Source organism: Mandrillus leucophaeus, unplaced genomic scaffold (assembly GCF_000951045.1).
Source record: "Mandrillus leucophaeus isolate KB7577 unplaced genomic scaffold, Mleu.le_1.0 Scaffold395, whole genome shotgun sequence".
Lineage (NCBI taxonomy): Eukaryota > Metazoa > Chordata > Mammalia > Primates > Cercopithecidae > Mandrillus > Mandrillus leucophaeus.
The window spans coordinates 2072044-2073570 of NW_012104198.1; positions in this window are offsets into that span (position 1 = coordinate 2072044).

Sequence of the window (1527 nt, forward strand, 5' to 3'; positions counted from 1 at the left end):
AAAAAAAAAAAAAAAAAAAAAAAGTCATGATTGCAGCGTGTCATAAGATACAGAAGCCAACCTGAAAGAGTTCCTGGCCAGGCACGGTGGCTCACGTCTGTAATCCAGCACTTTGGGTGGATCACGAGGTCAAGAGATTGAGACCATCCTGGCCAACATGGTGAAATCCCGTCTCTACTAAATAATACACAAATTAGTTGGGCGTGGTGGCACGCACCTGTAGTCCCAGCTACTCTGGAGGCTGAGGCAGGAGAATCGCTTCAACCTGGGAGGCAGAGGTTGCAGTGAGCCGAGATCTCGCCACTGCACTCCAGCCTGGCAACAGAGCGAGACTCTGTCTCAAAACAAAAGAAAAAAAAGAAAAACAACTCCCAGTGGCCAAAGCTGGAACAATTTGAGCAAGAATAACAAAAAGGAGAATATTAGATTATAGTTCAAAAAATGAACATCCATGATTCCATACTTATTTATATAAGTGATATGATTGAATAAATAAATGCTGAGAGCGAGGCGAGGTGCTGTGCCTGTAGTCCCAGCTACTTGGGAGGCTGAGGTGGGAGAATGGCTTAAGCTCAAGCGTTTGAGGCTGTAATGCACCATGATCACTCCTGTGAATAGCCCCTGCACTCTAGCCTGGAAGACACAGTGAGATCCTGTCTCTAATAAATATATGAATGGTGGAGAAGGGTCAACTCTTTCTTATACAAGAATTCCAAATAATAAATATAGAAGGAATGAGGGAAGTAGAAAATTCCCATTAGAATACCACAGTAATAATCGCTGCAGACAAAATCCACTAAATGCTAAAACTAGTGGGCAAAACTTTAAGGTGAAACACAGTTGCACATCCTTAAAGTATCACCTTCAGGCTGGGAGCAGCAGCTCACACCTGTAATCCCAACACATTGAAAGGCTGAGGTGGGAGAATCACTTAAGCTCAGGAGTTCAAGACCAGCCTAAGCAACATAGTGAAACCCCATGTCAAAAAATATATTTTTTTTTATTTCTATCTTTATTTTGAGACAGAGTCTTGCTCTGTTGCCCAGGCTGGAGTGCAGTGATGCAATCTCAGCTCAATGCAACCTCCACCTCCTGGGTTCAAGCGATTCTACCTCAGCCTCTCAAGTAGCTGGAATTACAGGCATGCGCCACCACACCCAGCATGGGATTTCACCATATTGGCCAGGCTGGTCTTGAACTCTTGGCCTCAAGTGATCCATCTGCCTCAGCCTTCCAAAGTGCTGGGATTACAGGCATAAGCCACTGTGCTCAGCCAAAAAATATATTATTTTTAAAAAGTATAGGCCAGGCACGGTGGCTCATGCCTGTATTCCTAGCACTTTGGGAGGCCGAGGAGGGCAGATCACAAGGTCAGGGGATCGAGAACATCCTGGCTAACATGGTGAAACTCCGTCTCTACTAAAAAAAAAATACAAAAAATTAGCCGGGCATAGTGGCGGGCGCCTGTAGTCCCAGCTACTCAGGAGGCTGAGGCAGAAGAATGGTGTGAACCCGGGAGGTGGAGCT